Raw genomic sequence first — 19,748 nt, forward strand, 5'->3', positions numbered from 1 at the left:
ACAGTGGGGTGGGAGGAGGTATTGTTTCATATTCTCTGTGTATATATAAAGTCTGCTGCAGTTTCCACGGTATGCATCCGATGAAGTGAGCTGTAGCTCATGAAAGCTCATGCTCAAATAAATTGGTTAGTCTCTAGGGTGCCACAAGTACTCCTTTTCTTTTTGCGAATACAGACTAACACGGCTGTTACTCTGAAACTGAATATATGCGAAAAGAAAGGAGGACTTGTGGCACCTTAGAGACTAACAAATTTATTTGAGCATGAGCTTTCGTGAGCTACAGCTCACTTCATCGGATGCATGCAGTGTAAAATACAGCAGGGGAATTTTATATACACAGAGAACATGAAACACCCATTGTTTCATGTTCTCTGTGTATATAAAATCCCACTATGGTTTCGTGTTCTCTGTGTATATAAAACACCCATTGTTTCATGTTCTCTGTGTATATAAAATCCCCCTGCTGTATTTTTCACTGCATGCATCCAATGAAGTGAGCTGTAGCTCACGAAAGCTTATGCTCAAATAAATTTGTTAGTCTCTGAGGTGCCACAAGTCCTAGTTTTCTTTTTGCAGATACAGACTAACACGGCTGCTACTCTGAAACCTGAATATATGTAGTGTTGTAGTCATGTGGGTCCCAGGATATTAGAGAGACAAAGTGGGTGAAGTAATATCTTTTATTTTCTCTTACCAACAGAAGCTGGTCCAATAAAACAGATTACCTCCCCCACCCTGTCACACTGAATATACACATAGACTGATTCCAGCAAAGATTTATAAAGAAAAGATGCTCACGTCAGCAATATTATTGGTGGTTAAGTGAAAGTTAACAAAGTTCAGCCAAACAGGTAGATAAAAATGAGTGAAATTAAAAGAACATTTTCCTACTCCTAATGTGAAACTGTCAGAGTAAACATAAAAATTATAAATTCCAATTTTAATAGCATGCAGCAGCACAGGTTTGTTATTTTTGGGGAGCATAATAATTCCATAGATTCATACTGTGAAGTATTGCAAAATGTTATAATTAGGAACAATTCAGGACCCAATATCTGAAAATAAAAATAAATGATAGAAGTAACTATAGTAATCTTTTAAGATTTTACATGTGTGTTTATGCTGAGTAATAAAACACCCTATAGCAGAATATTTGAATATCTAACACAGATTTTCAGCTTCCTAGAAAACTTCAGTGGAGGGTTTTCATATCCTTTAGATGTATTCAGACCCTCGAGGAAAGCTCTTTTTTGAACATATTCACATTCAAGGAGAAGACCTGTAAAAACAATATGAAGTCAGTGAAGTTATAACCAGGGATGATTTTAGCCCAAAATGTTTATTAGCAGAGATCCTGTGAAGATAATTTTATGGGGGAAGGAAGGTGAACAATGAAGCCTGTTTATATTACTGAAAATTGTCCGTCCTCCCTCTGCCCCAAAAGGTCCTTCCTATTCTCCTCTCTCTCACACACATGCACACTCACACTCATGGTGATTACAATTAACTTAGGCTTGAATAAAGACTGGGAGTGGATGTGTCATTACACAAAGTAAAACTATTTCCCCATGTTTATTCCTCCCCCTCCCCCCAAGTTTAATAGATTCATAGATAAATATTTAGGTCAGAAGGCACCATTATGAACATCTAAAGTTCCTCACATGTTCTTGTCGACTGCTGGAAATGGCCCACCTTGATTATCACTACAAAAGGTCCCCCCCCCCCAGCTCTCCTGCTGGTAATAGCTCACCTTACCTGATCACTCTTGTTACAGTGTGTATGGTAACACCCATTGTTTCATGTTCTCTGTGTATATAAATCTCCCCACTGTATTTTCCACTGAATGCATCCAATGAAGTGAGCTGTAGCTCTCGAAAGCTTATGCTCAAATAAATTTGTTAGTCTCTAAGGTGCCACAAATCCTCCTTTTCTTTTTGCGCATGCAGATTAACACGGCTGCTACTCTGAAACCACTCATGGTGGTTGGAAGCCAACACCATCAGAAGCATGGACTACACCTCTAAAAAGACGAAGGAGCCACTTCTGAGTATGCTTCTCCTGGTGCTCACAAAGGCATTCTGTCTGCCTCGGCACTCCATAGGTAAAGTGGCAGTGACAACTGGTTGCTGGTGCCATATAGCTCTGCAAAACACACACAGGATACACAATTGCTTCAGCTACAGAAGTAATAGTAGTGCCCAAAAGTAAATTAACTACTTTAATTTTTGAAAGGTTTTGCCAGCATTAGCCAAATTGCATGCTTAGAAGCACTTATTCTGCTCATAAAGGCAATGGGAGACATACCAGGTCATCCAAGGGTAGATTTGGGCCCTAAAAGTATATTGTATTATATTGCATTAATAAATGCTATTGGGAGCCAACCGGAAGCCAACATTTGCCAACAGATACACAAAATTATTTTCCTTTGGAAACATGGAGTAGGATATATTAGGCACCATTTACCAATGTGAACCCTAAGAGAAACTCAAGAGATCTTTTACAAACTAAATGCCCAGTCATTTACAATATCAGAGCAAATTTATAGCAGCTAAAGAAAAAAAAAATAAAGATGCATCATGTACTCTATGATTAGAATAATTATGATTAGTCTATTATAGTCTCTGGACAGAGACATGTATGAAAGAAACAAGAAAGCATAGTACACAATCAATTTCAGATTCCTTCTTTAAGGAAAAAGCAACTAGCCATAGTGATTTAACAAATTACAGGTTTTTTTCTTTTGGGCACACTATGGTTCAAGAGCAAATCATACAAAGAATTCGCTCTTGCTGTAATAGGTACCTTAGTTACATTGTTGCTGTGTGTTACCCATATAATGCCTGGTAGTCAGATTAGTGAACACCAAGAAGGTTCATCCAGGTTCATCCAGGATGTTTGATTTCCCGCCCAAGAGGCAGCTCTTGTTCCAACATCGCTTTCATAGATTCATAAATTCTACGGCCAGAATAGCCTCTGTGATTATCTGGTCTGAGCTCCTGCATAACATAGGTCATAGGACTTTCCTGAATTAATTACTGTTTGAATTAGAGCATGTCTTTTAGAAAAATATCCAATCTTGATTCAGTGGTGGAGAATCCACCACAACCTTTGGTAAATTATTCCAATGGTTAATTATCTTCACTGTGAAATATTTGTGCCTTATTTCCTATCTGAATTTGTCTAGCTTCAGCTTCTAGCCATTGGATCTTTTTATACCTTTTCTTTTTTTTTTGGTAGATTTAAGAGCCCTCTGTTATCAACTTTCAGTTCCCCATTTAGGTACTTATAGACTGTGATTAAATCACCCATCTTTTCCAATCCTTCTGTCATTCTCATGGATCTCCTCCGAACCCTCTCAAATTTTTCAACATTCTTCTTGAATTGTAGACATCAGAACTGGACAGTCACTCACATCAGTGCCAAATACAGAGATAACATAACCTCTATACTCCTAGCAGATATGTTTAAACATCTAAGGATTCCATTCGCTCTTTTGGCCACACTGGGAGTTATGTTCAGCCGATTATCCACCACAACCACCAAAGCTTTTTCAGAGTCACTTCTTCCCAGGACAGAGTCCCTGCATAAGTATATCCTGCATTCTTGATTCCCTGATATATAACTTTACATTTGGCTCTGTTGAAACGCATATTGTTTGCTTGAGCCCAGCTTACCAAGTGATCCAGATCACTCTGTATCATTGACTTGTCTTCATCATTATTTACCACTTCCCCAGTCTGTGTCATCTGCAAATCTGATGAGTCATGATTTCATATTTTCTCCCAGGTCATTGATAAAAAGCCATTATATAGCACAGGGTCAAGAACAAATCCCTGCAGCACCCCACTAGAAACATACCTGCTCAATGGTGATTCCCCTTTACAGTTACATTTTGAGACCTCTCAGTCACTTTTTAATCCATTTAACATGTGCCATGTTCATTTTGTATCTTTCTAATTCCTTAATCAAAATGTCATATGGTACTAAGTTCAATACCTTACAGAAGTCTAAGTATATTACATCATCACTATTCCCTTCATCAACCAAACCCATAAGCACATTATGAAAAGATATGAAGCTGGTTTCCATAAACCCATGTTGACTGGCATTAATTATATTACCCTCCTTTAATTCCTGATTAATCAAGTTCCTTATCAGCTATTGCATTATTTTGCCTTGGACTGAAGTCAAGCTGACAAGCTTATAGTTACCCAGGTCATTCCATTTACTCTTTTGAAATATTTGCACAACAATATTAGCCTTCTTTCAGTCATCTGGAACTTCCTCAGTGTTTCAAGATTTATTGAAGGGGGGCGGGGCAGAATCAACTTTAACGATCCACGGAGCTCCTCAGCTACCTCTTTAAAACTCTTAGAGGCAAGTTATCTGAACATAATGATTTTTAAAAGTCTAACTTTATTAGCTGCTGTTTAATATCCTGTTACTGTTGGAATGGAAAATATTTCATTACCACATCATACAAATAGGTTATCTGGCTTCTTCCCAAATACATAACAGAAAAATTTATTGAATGCTTCTGTCTTTTCTGTTTTATTATTGACAACTACTATTTCCATATATCTATCTATATAGATATCTCAACTGTGGCTTTTTGGGCATCTGGCAAAAGTTCTTAAACAGTTCCCAATTTTCATTCACATTTTTCTGTTTTCAATTCTCTCTTCCAGCTGATCTGTCTAATAATTGTTTTCAGCTTTGGGATCTCATAATAACCAGGGACCTAATAATCCAGTAAGTGGGGAACAAAACATGGAGTGCCAACCTCCACAGGAAGCATTAATATTAAATAGTTGCTCCAGTTATAAAGAGGATGTGGGGGTATGGTATGCCACTCATGTAAAGACAACATCCAGAGAGCTGTAAAAATTCCTCTTGATTTTACTGTTGACATTTGTATAAATATAATTAACGTTGTTAATATTAACTATTGAGAAAATCTGTGCTATTTTGGCGTAGATTACAATGACTTCTAAAGAATCAGTTGCATCCATTTTTAGTGCCTAAAGACAATAAAGCTTCTGAATTTTTCTAGAGTGGGATTTTCATCAAGAATCAAAAAACTTTTTGCTTAACTGCTTTCATATTTCACCAACATCCACCTTCTCCCTGAACTCCTTTTAAGTCTGTCAGGAACTTGAGTCCATATTGTGCCCTGGGCCCTGTTTTTCGGTTTGATCCACTGTCCCTTTTAAAGCACTAAGTACATATATTATCAGTTTGGACTTTACATTTGTTATATGCAATATGAATAATCAAATCAGTCATTTGCACCAAACCTACCACTAATTTTTAATTCTGTGATAAATTGCTCTTCATCAGTCAGGATGGGATCTAATATAGAATTCCCCCATGCAATACTTTTTGAGGTAGGAAATTCTCAAGTATAATAATTAGAAATTCTGAGAGTGTTTTAGTATTGACAGCGTCAGACCTCCAGCATATGTCACTCAGACTGAAGTCATGATAACTCAGCGTTTTCCCCCCTACGTATTATAGATAAATACCAAGGAGACAGTCATCCTGTTATGTAATGTGATTTAGTGGTCTGTAGCAGACATCAACTATTACCCCATCTTGTGCTTTATCTTTTGGAAAACTAATCCCTAAGCATTCAAGATCATTTACTTCCGACCTGTCAGTGACTCAAATACAAGGAATATCATTTTTGACAGATTGCCACTCTTCCTTCCCTTTTGACCACTTACCCTTCCTAAATAGATTTTAACATTCCAATCACAGTAACGGTCCCACCACGTTTTAGTAACACCAGCTAGGGCAAATAGTAATTACAATTCCTCTTATTACCCAGGCTCCTAACATTGGTGTATAGGCACTTAAAAATGTCTTCTCTTCACATCCTTTGACGCCTTCATTAATTTTGTTCTCAATCTTAATTTTGTGCTAAGCAAGTGTTCATTTCCTCCCCTTTTCATACTCCCCGTTTGTTGTTAGTTTAACGCTCTCCTGACTAGTTTAGCCACCTGGCCCCCAAGAAAATTGGTTCCCTTCTACTGAGATGGATGCCCTCCAGACATACAGCCCTCTCTCCCCATAGCAAGTAGATCAATGTACCACTAAGCCCAAACCCTCCACCCTAAACCATTTATCTAGCCAGCAGTTCACTCCCAGAACCTTCTGCCTTCTATCTCCCTTCATTCCTTCCAGGGACAGGAAGGATCCCTGAAAAGATCATGGATGTCTGAGGTCATGTTGATGTTTGAAAGGGAAAAGCTGCAGTTTCTCTTTCAAAGACTGCATCTGAAGGAGCAAACCTGTGGAATAGGCAAAGCAGCACCACCATGAGGTGGCACAGTGACAACATGATCTGGACCTCACACAACAGAGAAACCAGGGACCTAGTAATCAAGTACATAGGGGATAGAAGATGGAATGCCAACACAGCAGGAAGCAGAGGATAAATTGTTGACCCAGTTTCACAGGGGAAAGGGAGGGATCTCACTACCTTTGGGAAGGCTTGTGACTTAAATCGAATAGATCCTGAAGACTGTCTGTTTTCTCACCCCTTTCCTGGAAGTGAGAAATTTACATTTGAACTGACTCCCAAAGCTTATGGAAAAGATCTTTAGGGGATTCAAAAGCACAGGGGGATAACTTATATGGAAGTGACAAATCAGCTGAGGGATTACCTCCACAAATGTGGCAAAGGCTCAGGACTCACTGTTTTAAACAAGCTGCATGAAATGGTCCAGTTGGAACAGTTTTATGATGTGTGTTCACATCATTTTAGAATGTGGGTAAGATATCAGAAGGCAAAACATCTCAGTAGTGCAGGCCGGCTGGCTGGTGAGTATGAGGATAGCAGGTCTGGGTCTAAGTGGAGGCTGACCGAAACATGAGCACTAGGAGGGGGAATGTGGGTATGCCTCAAAAAAGGGAAGTGGGTAATCCCAAAACCAGGAGAAGCAGCTGCCCCAAACTGACCCCCAAAGAGAGATTCCACAGATCTGAGGTGTTTTAACTGCCAGGAGACAGGACAGAAGTAGGTAGGCTGCTCAGGTGCCAGGGGGCTGGCAACAAGTCATAGTGGGTAACTTACTGACAACCCAGCCAGAGGGGCACCCTTCACCTCACCTATATGGAGCTAACCGTGTTATTTGGTCCCCAGAGGGAGAAAGTTACACAGCCAGCTCATCTGCGGCATACAACATACAAACTGGTGAATTCAGTCCTTCTAGGCATCTGCACATATATCTTGCTGAACTTTCATGGATACAGACAACCTGATCCCCAGTGGGAGTGGAAGTTAATGGGGAGAAGTTTCTGAGGTAGAGGGACAATGGAACTGCTCACTCTCTGGTAAAACCCTGTGTGGTGAAATCTCATCGGGGCTGGCAGGCAGAGATGTGGGCGAAGATTCCAATGGCAAAACCATTTGCTGTGCCTGTAGCCCAAATTCCTAATAAAAACAGAAGGGGTCCCAGAAATTGGGGGTGGGAATACTGGAGGACATTCCTATTGATAGTTTACATTCTTTTTGATATATCCTTGGCAGGGCCCTACCAAATTTACGGTCCATTTTGGTCAATTTCACAGTCACAGGATTTAAAAAGTCGGAAAATCCATGATTTCAGCTATTTAAATCTGAAATTTCATGGTGTGGTAATTGTAGGGGTCCTGACTCAAAAGGGAATTGTGTGTGTGTGGGGGGGGATCACAGGGTTATTGTAGGGGGGTTGCAGTGCCGCTACCCTGACTTCTGTGCTGCTGCTGGCGGCGGCGCTGCCTTCAGAGCTGGGCCGCTGGAGGGCGGCGGCTGCTGGCCAGGAGCCCAGCTCTGAAGGCAGAGCCACTGCCAGCAGCAGCACAGAAGTCAGGATGGCCTGGGATGGTTTTGCCACCCTCACTTCTGCGCTGCTGCCTGCAGAGCTGGGCCCTCAGTCAGCAGCCGCCGCTCTCCAGCTGCCCAGCTCTGCAGGCAGCAGTGCAGAAGTAAGGATGCCAATACCGCAACCCCCCCCCCTAAAATAACCTTGTGACCCCCCTGCAACTCCCTTTTGGGTCAGGACCCCCAGTTTGAGAAACACTGGTCTCCTCTGTGAAATCTGTACAGTATAGGGTAAAAGCTCACAAAAGACCCAATTTCACAGGAGAAGACCAGATTTCACGGTCCGTGATGCATTTTTCATGGTGTGAATTTGGTAGGGCCCTAATCCTTGGGATAGATTAGGAAATTATGTAGTAAACTTGTATCACAATTCTGGTTCTGCCACCCATTTAAGGAAGGTGGGAGCAGAAAGATGGAGACAGACTCTGATATCTTGTCACAGCTGAATATTGCTTGTGAAAATACAGACAATGCAGCTGCAAAGAAGGGGGCTGATTTTCCCCCAGCATCTCACCATCCCATGCTGAGTAAAAATGCAAATGAGTCAGGGGATGGGGGAGGGGACACTTGTTTCGTACATGCTGGCATGAGTGAAGCAACTAGCTCAAGGGCAGGCACACAGAGTCCAAACTCAGAAGGCAAGTTCACAGCCTCCCCGTATCATGGAAACCAGGGCTTTGCCACAGGAAAGGAGGTGGGGCAAAGAGAGGAATCTGGCTTTGAGAATTTACCTCTGAGGAGTGAAATGGTTTCCTCAGATACACATAGCCCAGGCATAGAAGACACACTCTGGGAGGGCATGTCAAAGTTGGGGTGGGGTGCAAATCTCTGTCCCACCTGACACTAGGTCATAATAAACCAGGGGTTAATGCTTGGTTAAGGCCAGCTTTGCAGGGAGCGAGGACAGTTCTGTCCATCTTGACTGATCAAAGCAGTGAGTCCTATACAACCTCAAGGAGAGGAAAACTCACAGGTGTAGCCTGGGTAGCAGGCACCTTAATGAAAGAGAGCTCACTACCCATCTCACACCCTACTAAATGAATAGGAGGAAGAAGTGACGAGATCAGGTCCCAGCTTCAATCCCCAAAGCTGACTGGAGAGTAATGGGGACCCAGAAGGGTGCATGTGAAGTCTCCTAGGTATCTGAGTTACATTCATGTTTAAATAGGGGAGGTATGAAGGATGTGTGGTTACTCTGCAATAATTTATGAATGTTATATGTTCTGTTTGATTGTTATTGTGCGGTTTACTATATGTATACAAGGGGTTAATTCAAGGAGGGGATAGCTGCAGGGACGCAGGAAGGGTGGACAACTTGATGACAACTGCTCTGCAAACACCCAAGACAATGCAGAAACAACTGCTTGGAAGTCTATCCCTGCCCTCCTGGTGAGCCACCCAATCAGGAGAGAACAAGCAGTCTATAGCTCACAGCCTCTTGGCAGAGGCAAACCACCATTAACAGTGTGGCGATCTAGCCCCCTCGAGCAGTGCAGAGCAGTAAACAGTCTTTAGCCCAGAGTCCCCAGGCTAGGGCTCCCACTAGTCAAGAGTCTAGGGCTCTCGCCCTCTACGCAGGGCAGAGCATAAGCAATCTTTAGCCCACAGCCTTCTGGCTGGGGCAGACAGAATTTATCAGTCTGTAGGGGAGCTCTTGCCCTCTGGGCTGGGCACAGCACAAGCAGTCTTTAGTCTAACCCGACTAAGGCAGCCCACAAACACACAGCCTGGGCCCACAGTGTCCTACCTGGGGCAAGACACAAGTAATGCACAAACCTTCTGACTGAGGGGTGAATAGGCTGCCACTCCAGGGGTGGTGTTGGCAGCATTGGATAAGTGGACCCATGGGCGCTGACTTCCACTGTTCCCTACTGTGATGACAGCCCTGTGTTTTTCACAAATGCAAGATAACATGAAATAAAACAAAAAATTCACCCTGGAATGGAGGCTCCAACAACTCCGTCTGTGGGGCTGGGCCCAGTTCCCCATTCTGGGCACCGTGATCTGGCACAAGGGGTTGCAGCACCATTGAGGTTTGGCCTGGCCAGCCCCCTTTTTCCCCATCATGCTAGCAAGTTGTACAGCCCCATGTACAGTTGGTTTACTGCATAAAACAACTAGTTTTGCAACAACAACAAAAAATAGACAATATTGGAAAATCAGAAGTTAGGATCTTCGGGAATGAAAGAAACCCACATCACAACGAGTGTGTATCGGATGCATTCCTGTTCTTTGTAAACACTACAGATAAAGAGTGGGCTCAACTCCAGCTCTAAGGAATTTTATCTATAACTTTTAACACTACACTGTATTGAACGTGTGTAAGCCCAATAAAGTGAGGACTCAAAATTTACCACCCCAAACTATTCCCGTTGAATTCTTCCTAGTGAGAAATACACACACTGGAGCGTATGTGGTAATTACGTACAGATGTGATTATTTGAAAAATAATCATAACAAATAATTGTCACTTCCTTGTTTATAAACCACTAATTTGAAACATGTGCACACTGACCTAACCTCACCAATGCACTTTCCTCTCATTTAAAGGGGGTTTCACACAGTTGTCTTTTCCACAAAGATGAACTCTTTGTTTTCTTGTTGTAACTTTCCATTTCAAACTGTTATTCTTCTGAGAAGTGTGTTCCACACTGGCTTCTGCTTCGCGACACTTGTCATGAGAAGCCACTTTAGGAGAGCAGGGTTGGAGGATACAGACAAACTGTGATACCATTTATTTCAGAATTTCCAGTGACACTGGTTTAAATTGATGAGGAGCAGTGTGTTCTTCTAGACACAAAGAGCACACAGATACTTTCAGTCAGAGCAACCATACGTTAGAGTAAGAGAACAACAAAACAAGAGCAAAGGCTCCATGAGACAGAACATAATGTGTGTTTTCTCTCAAAAGTTTTAATTGAACCCTGAGAACAAAACAGTTGCTGAATTGTGCACACAAGAAATGTGCTTAGGGCCAGACTGGGGGTTCCTTCTTCATACTGGTGAGCAGAAATTGCTATGAGATAACTCAAGGGAGTAAGGCATTTGCAACATGGTCCTTATTAAAGATACAGCACTCAGAAAATCTTTAGAGAAATCCAGGGCTGGATTTACACCTTACACGTCCCTAGGCACATCATCTTTCGCGTCCCCCCACCCCCCACCTACAGCTGGCCTTCATGTTTTCCATAAAAAATGAAATTTTAACCCACTTTTAACTTCTAGTCTCCCCTAGAACGCAGGCGCCCCTAGGCACGGGCCTACTGTGCCTATTTGGAGGCATCACAGTTTCATGGCTACACGTGCAAGAAGAAATAGAATACCTGCGAATAGAGAGAGAGCCCCAAATCAAACCCCCACATAGAAACACTCCCAAATTTGGGGGCTGTTTAAGATCTAGACATGCAATTACAACCCCTATCTTCATAATAGGCCAAATCAGAAATCAAATATAGTTGAAGGAGTATCAGGCCCCCGATTTCTCCCTCTTATACCAATAGGAATCAGGAGTAATTCCACCTAAATTAATGAAGTTACATCAGTGTAAACAGAGGCGTATCAGGGACTATATTGTATTCAATCATAATCATTAAAATAGTAAATTTCTAAGGTTGCATATGTTGTGTAGCAGTGTTTACTTTAAAGAATAGTGTTTATCTGTACTGAAAAATGTTCAGCCTAGCCATCAAACCATATAATTTTGGTTCTCAGTCAAGTACTGGTGTGGAGACTTTGAAAAAATAGCAAGATTTGTGATGAGTGTTTATGTAACAAGCAAAGTTTACTTTCTAGCTTCCCCTCAGAATCTGTAGTGCAACGTTTATAGTGGGTGGCCACCATGTAATACAATGTGATGATTGTGAACAATAAGCATTTTAGTTAAGTATTACAACCTTCTGTAATATTGATATTGTGATAAATGGCGAGAAAGGCTGTGATCTGGAATCCAGGCTTGTGCAGTTTTTCCCTCTATACCACAGAATACAACAGAAATCACAGTGATTTCATCAAGTAACCAGAAATGTAGTTACACGTTTGCAAACCTCATCAACTGTGTATTACATTTTACATGATTCAGTACTGAGGCTAGCCACTCAAGCTCAACTATTTTAGCCCTCTCGAACCCTCAAACTGGCTGGAGAGGATGGGATGGGGTCATGCTACAGCCAGAGTCCCCATAAAGAATTTGGCATTTGGGAAGAAGAGGGGTATCCTGGATAGCACACTGACGCACACTGGTGGAGCATGGAGAGGTTGAAACATGTCCCCTTACGTTGCACCTTGTCCAGTGGTGAGTGCTATACTGCCTTCACCCTGCCTTTTCTTGCCCCCTTTTGGACAGGTAGCATATATGGAGGTACTAGCAGGCTCTGCATTCCTCAGCCATGTGGTGGCAGGCCTCTGTGTAAAGCACAAGATTCAAGGGACTCCTTGGGGCCTACTCCTGTTGTGCATCCCCCCCCCCCCCCCCCCCGGGGCCAATCACAGTCTGGCCTGTTACTGCATGCAGCATGGTAAGAACAATGCTCCAGGAAGATGGCATGCTTCCCCCCATGAAACACTTCAAACACTTTTGCCAGCTCTGATCTAGAAAAACTTTCTCCCGTAGTCTATCAAGGTAGCGTCCAAGTGCAAGTTTCACCCATATCCCAGTGAGAGGAAAATGCGTTTTTCTGAGAGAAACCCATAAGGAAATCCTATTGCTGGAGTTGAATTTCCTAGTGCCTACAGTCTAGGTCCAGGCTGAAATTCTCAAGACTATCCCTCAGATGGTGCAGGATACAGACAAGGGGCCAGACATGCAGCTCCATTGACTTCAGTGGAGCAACACCAGTTCATACCAGCTGAGGATCTGGCCCAAACAATACAGATGTGTTATTCTTTGTTTAAAAAAATGCTGCTTAGTTGGCTTAGTCATCAATGAGACATTACAGTTTCCCAGTACAGGGCTCAAGTTTCCATAACAATTTTATGTTTTTAAATGTGTAATTTAAACCGCTCCATTAGGAAGAAGTGTTTCAGCCAGTTTACTCTATAAAGACACTTTCTAGTTTCTGAATAACGTGGATGATGTTTCATATTAAATAAGTTCTCTTTGAAATATAATGTATTCACCTAGACCTAAAGCTATGACAACTTAGGTCCACCAGGCACATAAGCCAAAGAGACATTCCTCCTAACAAAGTATTTAGGATGTTCAGATCAATACAGTGTAATCTGATTCATTAGGAAGATTGTTATTCTCTCTACAGAAGGGAGAAAAATGGACAGAAAGTCTTCTTGTTCCAAAATTTTGTCAGAAGAAGGGGAGTTAAACCAATATGGAATAACCTTCTTCTCTCCAACTCCGTAAAAACCACTACATATGACCTCTTCACTCTTTGGTTGCCGCTCTTTCAGTGCAAGGGTAAAGAGTCACATCTTCTTCTACTCCTTACCTGGAGGATGAAATCCTGGCTCCACTGAAATCAAACCTTTCCCTACACCAAGGATATTGTAGGCCCAGGTGGTGATAGGGACCACAAGTAACTGTATTTTAGGTCTAGTGAGATCAGGGGGATCAAGCCATCACCAATGACACAGAGGAGATTATCAAAGCTAAAATTTCTCAGCCCTGTAGATTGTTCCACAGCAGAATACTTTCCCTCAATCTGCACCCTATTCAGTGGGGAGGGATGTGGTATCCACACCCTGCTTCTCCTAATCCCTCAATACCAAAATGAATTCATCATTAGGATCAGGCTTTATCACACCTCCTCCCCCCCCCCAAACACACAAACACACAGTCATTATAAAATAATTATTATTTGGGGGTAACAATACATCAATAAGTCAAAACAAGTTAAATATTTCATTCAGAATGTTTACTGAATAACTGTACTGCTCACCCACTCCATCCAGTCTCTGTCTACATCGCAAAAAAAACAACACGAGAGCTCAGCTGACTTGGGCTCATGATACAGGGCTAAAAAGCAGCAATGTAGGCATTTGGCCTTCGGCCAGAACCCTGGCTCTGAGACCCACCCACCTTGCTGGGTTTCAGAGCCTAAACGTCTCCACTGTTATTCTTAGCCCTGTAGCGCGAGCCTCTGTCAGTTGCCCCAGGTTCTGAGAGTCTCAACCTTGGGTCTTTTGCTGCTGCAGTGTAGACACATCATTAGACACTTTTTCAGAGTTCACTTAAAACTACACATGAGCTGCCCTTTTCTCCCTCAGTCTCACTGAAGCAATCAGCAGTTCAAGCTGCTTGAGTCTTCTTCCCTGTGCCCACATTTCCTAATCAAACCAGCTACAGGCTTGTGTCAGAAAAAGATAACCAAAAAACACAACAATACGAAAAACCCTATCAATCATATTGCAGCATGAGACCATGTTGCATGTGTTTATCTTGTTATGAATATTCTGGCACCTTACTTTTCAACAGTTAAGATCCATGCGTGCAACTGGTTCAATTTCTCACGAGCTCCACAGTATAAATTTTAACACTCCTTTAGGTTGGGGTTCACTCTACAAGCAACAGAGCTCATTTACACTTTCTCAGAGAGGTCAGGACAGTGGGATTACAAAAAGCTTCTTCACCTCGTCGCATCCACAGAATGAACAATTTACTTCAGATCTTGGAGCAAAACCATGGGAATGCTAAAGACACTATAAGAAAGGTCACTATGCTTTTTGCTAAACGTTTCACTTAGCAGAGTTGATCTGTCCATTACTTAAACAACATGGCAAAGCTAAGTTTAAAAATTAAACATATAACCTGTATGTAAACAGAGAGATAAAAATGCCATTTTTATTTATATAACTTTTTGTGGTTTACCCATCACAAACTGACTTTTAGAAGCAAATACATCTAATGTATTCTAGAAATGTTTCCTCTTCAATGAACAGTTCAACTGAATCTTTTTTTCCTGTTTGTTTTTGTGTGTGATCTTGATTCCTACTCACATATTAGTTATGTCTTTGTATTTACTGGGTGACTTTGGGCAAGTCATTTCACCCCCATCCCTCCATTTCCCTATCTGGAAGATGAGGATAATACCTCCTTTGCAAACTGCTCTGAGACCTGTAGATAAAAAGCACTAAGTACTAAGTATAACCAATAAAAGCTAAGTACTATTATAATAGTGTTGAATAAGAAATTTCAGTCCAGGGATTGTTCACAATCTGTTTGCTTTGACTATTACTTATCTGTGATGTGTGACAGATCATCTCATATTGTTTCTGCTCCCAGATTGCAACTTTTTAAAAATTGAACAACAAAATGAAAAATACCAGACTGATAAGTAACAGTGACCAGTGAATACTCAATCATGCACAAATACACTTGTTTCCATGGGAATATGGATATTTATATGAACAGCAGCCATGTATCAAACATTTATGTGAACCAAAACCAGAACGTTTATTAGCAGAGAACAGTTGGGGATTGAAGTGGTTGAACCAAACATCCATATAGAATTCCAACACATTTATGAACATTTTGCAGTTTTCAAATGGCACTAGTAAACACAGAACCAAGTTCATCCCTGGTGCAAGCCCTTTAACATCAGTGGAGTTACTCCAGCAATTAATTATACCAATAAAGACAGGCAAAGGTCACCAAGAGTCATCTCAATGTGATTTCAAGTGGCTGAGATATTATCCTGCCCCCTAAACTGCTGAGGTTTATCATGGAAGCCATATATTCACAAACTTGTCATTTTACCAAAGCAGCACTGCTTTCTTTTCATCCTGTACTACTGTGCTAAGGTCACTTCTGCAACTCTAAGTCAGAGGAGAATCTATCATTTCCATATCTAAAATTCACCATGAAGTATGTCACTTTCTGGCTCCCTTTTTCTGACATCTTGAGCCAACTACTCTCCTTTAAGACTCTCACTCCTATTTCTCTTATCAGCTTTTGTTTAGCTCATATTTCTCTTGGTCTAAGATGCTCTTCACTCTGTCATTACCCTCCACTATCCTCCCACAGAATAGCCATTCCTGGGCAGCCTTTCATCTCCCCTGCTCTCTTTAACTTGAGCTGCTGGTAATTTATAGAGGATAGTTGCTTTCAGCAGAACTGAGCTATTAGGCATAGCACAACATGTGTTGGGGGACATCTACAGGCTGATTTCTGCCACAGAAAGTTAACTAAGATGAACTACTGAGCTAATCAAGGCCATCTCACAATCATACCTTGAACTATCTTGAAAAACAATGTCATCACTCCAAAAATAAGACTATACACCCCCAACTCTATTCTTCATGCAAGATTATCTAAATGCAGCTATTTATTTCCATTAAAATAATTTCCTTTTAACTATTTTAACCACACGCACATTTTTCAAAACAAAAATATGATGCATTTCAGACTGCTTTCGCATAGCTAATGCCTCTTTTGTCTGAGTAGTTTTGGTCATTTGGAGGCTGCATGGCAGAGTGCAAGAGATACTCTGACCTCCAAAATCAAAGCACAGCACAGTGGTACATTGTCAGCAAGTAGAGGGATTACGTAGATCTGATAGTGCAGAACAAATGGCTAAAAGGATGATTAGTAGAGATGGGCAAAGAAACTTTGATGGACCCATATTCCATTGAATATGCAGTTCCGTTTATATCAATATGCTTTGCAAAACCAGGTGGATTCCACCACAATTTTGTTTAAGAAGGAAACCAGAAGAAAGGTCCAACAATCCCAAAAATCCCATTTTGACATTTTCAGAATGACACATCTCATTTATTTTTGTTTCAAACTGACTTTCCATTTTGAAATTGATTTTGTATTACATTACGATTATATTATAATACAAAAAACCTGAAATCAAAATGACACATTTCGATCGGCCCCACGTTTTGGGGGGAGTTTTCCTTTGTGTGAGAATTTCAAAATGTTGAGTTCTCTCCAAGTCAGAACAAAGCAAAATTTTGAAATCCTTTGCAAAACAGCACCTCCATCCTCCACACAGCTCTAACTATTAATCCTTGATGTTTTTAGAAGCCCAAGCCATCTAAGCAAGTAAGGATGGCCTCGTAAACAAGGTACCAGCCTGGACCACAGGAGACCTGTTCCCACCTGGGCCACAGACTCTCTACCTGACCATGGGCAAGTCACTTAATCTCTCCTCTGACTCAGATCCCCATATGTAAAACGGTTTTGCAAAGATAAAATCCATTCATGATTCTGAGGCACTCGGATTCTACAGTGACAAGGGCCATGGAAGTAAATAGAGAGAAATACTATATAAGATACAGGTTTAAGCCTATGGAGTGTATCACATTTAAGGCATGTTTTACAAGGTTCCATAAGACATATGTATAGCCAACTTTTTATGTATTCCATCCCAAATAAATGTTTATATCTATTTTTCTTGGCATCTGCTTTTCTCCTTTTGATTCTCTCCCTTCACAAGATCACTTCATACCCTTAGCATTCAGTATTGTTCTTGGAAAGGAATTCTAAGTTAAACAGGACAATCCAGTCAAGGAATTCTATGGAGTGAAAATGTGATCAAATGCATGGAGTCTTGCTGTAGTGTTTCCTGTGACTTGCATATCATCTTTATGATAGTAATGTTCTCCATGTCAGAATATGGTCTCTCCCTTTTACACCTCATAGAGTTTAAGGCCAGAAGAGACCTTCATGATAATCTTGTATGAGGACACAGAACCTCACCCATCCAAGCCTGTAATACACCCCTTACTTCTGGCTGAGTTACTGAAGCCCTCAAATCATGGTTTCAAGACTTCAAGTTACAGAGAATCCACCATTTACACTAGTTTAAACCTGCAAGTGACCCATGCTGCAGAGGAAGGCGAAAAAACCCCAAGGTCTCTGCCAATCTGACCCAGGGGGAAATTCCTTCCCAACCCCAAATATGGCTCTGATAGAACCCTGAGCATGTGAGAAAGACCCACCAGCCAGAAACCTGGGAAAGAATTCTCTGTAGTAACTCAGAGCCCTCCCCAAATTTCTAGGCCACTTTCTCCAACCCCACCTCCCGTTCACTTGTGCTTCCACTCTAACTCCGCTGGGAGAGTGGCCAAACAGTCTTCTTTGTTGCTACTCATGCACCTAGGATCAAGCGAGCAGTCCTTACTAGAGACAATGTCTTCTTTGCTACTTCCTCACTTTTTTGAGCACCGAATGAGTTTCATCTCTGTACAAAACAGAAGGGGATAGAGGGACCAATTTAATGGGAGTACAGTCTAAGGTTTGTACAGACAAAACAGGGTTCTTTTAGAGGCAAAGATCTCAATCTATAAATGAAGCTATAGACGGCAAAGTACTTATTTGGCTGGTAATCTGGAAAATGCCAGCATTCTTCAAGAGACGTACAATGAATGTTGTAGGAATGCTGCGAATATGAGACCTATGAAGCTATTTCTAAATAGCTGGATTCCCTGGCACAATGTGGCAGCTCAGAGGCTAGTGGCTCACTCCGATTTAAACGGAAAGATCCCACTGATTTTAAACACTGCAAGGTCTTGAAGGCAGAATTTTTTCCAGCATCTTTCACTATGAAATAAAACTTGGAAGAGAAACTCTCTTCCATCTGTATGCATATATTTCACTGGCTTTAGGGCATAATACTGTAGAGCAGAGTTTGTTATGACTGAGGAGCTCAACAAAGGGGGCTGTTGTATATCAATTTCATTGTCGAAATGATCAGCAGTCATTTATTTCATTTCTCCTGCTTGTTTTATCAGAGCACAGCAGGTTGAAATTCTCACGGGGATTGCTCATCGCCTGGAGGCCACAATGTTGAACTAGACAAGGCAGCGGGATATGAAAATGTCCCGGCAGTGTCATAGACCTGCACAAACAGGCAGTTGTGAGGGGCTGATGGCAGGCAAACCCTGGCAGTCTGAAAACAAAGAAAAAAGGATGCAGCCTATTGTGTTGGAGCAGGGCTGCTCTCAGAAATCAGCCCTGGCCCTGCTACTTTCATTCTTTCCCTTATAAGAGAAGCATCAGACATGACATCAGGCAACATCACCACCACAATTCTGGCTCTGCCTCCCCTTGGAAAGGAGAGGGGAGTCTGATTTTGGCTGTAAATGCACTTTTACAGACTAGAATCAGGTCAGATAGAAGCTTCTGGTCTGGTTAACAGAGAGGCGTACTGGCTGATGTGAAGCGGAGCAGGCCGCCCAGTGTTCCTCTGTAAATATTGCAATTGATAGATGTCAGGTGGTGCTATATATATGCATCAGCGATCTCAAAGGCATGTTTAGATGCCAGGCATTTAAAAGGTGAAATGGAGCAATGTTGTTGCATGCTTGAGCAGCTGGAGGTGGAAAAGCAACCCCCTTAGATACATCTGCAGTATGATGCATGTAGTAATTTCCAATTATTCCCGAGGAAGCATTTCCTTATGGACTTTGTGTAGGTTTAAAGGCGGCCCCCATTTGTGTTGGAAAGCATTGCGCCACCATTCTAGGAAAGGGTTCTGTTTCCCCTTCTGATCTGAATGGAGCAGGAAAGGGAGCCACTCGTCTGAACTGCACTAAATAAGTCTTTGTGCTGCACACCACAGGCACAGTTGGGAAGCAAGTAAAGTAACTATTCAGCTTGTCCCTCAACTCCAGAAACTACCCCTCTAGCTCGATGGGCAGAGGGTGTCGCCTTTCGCTCATATTAAATGCATGCATTGGCAGAACATAGCCTTGAGCCAAGACACCTGGAACCAATGGTGCATTTAGTCACTGACCATGTCTAATATTTAATGAGTCAGAGGAAATTTAAAAATAAAACCTATGATTAGAAATGGGCCTGAACCAAACCCCAGATCCACATCCCACCCAACTTTGGCTTCAGGTCAATGGGATGTAGAAACCCACCACTTTGGAAGAGGCAATCCCAAAACAGAAGAGCAGCTGAAGGATTAACCCAGCAGGC

General features: G+C 41.7%; 1 long non-coding RNA gene across 1 annotated transcript; it reads right to left on the reverse strand.

Annotated features, from left to right (window-relative positions):
* Positions 1 to 547: 547 nt before the first annotated feature.
* On the reverse strand, positions 548 to 14,139 carry LOC140906428 (uncharacterized). Its single transcript, XR_012157110.2, has 3 exons — positions 13,756 to 14,139; positions 1,756 to 2,142; positions 548 to 1,279 (listed from the first exon to the last, which is right to left on the reverse strand). It is a non-coding gene; the product is annotated as an uncharacterized LOC140906428 (long non-coding RNA).
* Positions 14,140 to 19,748: the final 5,609 nt, after the last annotated feature.

Source organism: Lepidochelys kempii, chromosome 2 (genome assembly GCF_965140285.1).
Source record: "Lepidochelys kempii isolate rLepKem1 chromosome 2, rLepKem1.hap1, whole genome shotgun sequence".
NCBI classification, from domain to species: Eukaryota; Metazoa; Chordata; order Testudines; family Cheloniidae; genus Lepidochelys; species Lepidochelys kempii.